At 27.2% G+C, this 758-nt stretch overlaps 1 protein-coding gene across 1 annotated transcript in view; it reads right to left on the reverse strand.

Moving 5' to 3' along the window:
• Nucleotides 1–758, reverse strand: part of LOC119594819 (enhancer of polycomb homolog 1-like) — a gene marked incomplete in the record, with an annotated part of 44,199 nt that overhangs the window by 27,483 nt on the left and 15,958 nt on the right.

Here is a 758-nt window from a genome sequence, read left to right on the forward strand (position 1 = left end):
TCCCAGTTTTCTTACGGCTATTACTGCCAGTAATGCTACAATTAATTATGCTATATCTCAAACATCACTAGAGTAATAACTAATAAAATATGTCTCCTAATTTTATTAAGGAATATCCCTAAACATTTTTTAATAAATAATTAAATGCAATTCTCCCTTGTGATATGGGTGTCAGGGTACCTCACAAAAACATTCAACCAAATTAATTTTATTTCTTATTTATTTTCTTATTAAATGTAATCATACTATCACATATCACAGTTGCCTTCTGGTATATCTTCTTTTTCTATTTAAACATCTAAAATCACATTTCATTTGTACATGAAGGGAAACTTAACTTTTTCAGTGATTTGCATTACTATCACTTGTATTTGAGAAATGCAAAGAATTTTTTTTTTTACATAAAACTGCTTACAACCGAAATCTTGTTTACTGAATTCCTTGAATCTATTAACCACTACTTAGGACAAAGTTTTTTTACTTTTGATCTTCAGTTGTATACTGCAACTAAAGATTATCCAATAACTCCTGTAATATTTCATCTAGTATTGTTTATCTAATACACACAAACTAATGTAGTAATTCTCTTTCTGTGTAGCTTAAATGATTGTACACTACAGTAAACAAACATGAATCTGTAGAACTATATAGAAATTAATCTTTGTTGACAAAAACAACAAAATACTTAAGATTTCATTTTACAAAAATATATCTAATTTGTGTCCTAAGTGCACTGTAAATATGGCACATCTTTATAG

The sequence above is a fragment of the Penaeus monodon genome, chromosome 34 (assembly GCF_015228065.2).
Source record: "Penaeus monodon isolate SGIC_2016 chromosome 34, NSTDA_Pmon_1, whole genome shotgun sequence".
Classification (NCBI taxonomy): Eukaryota; Metazoa; Arthropoda; class Malacostraca; order Decapoda; family Penaeidae; genus Penaeus; species Penaeus monodon.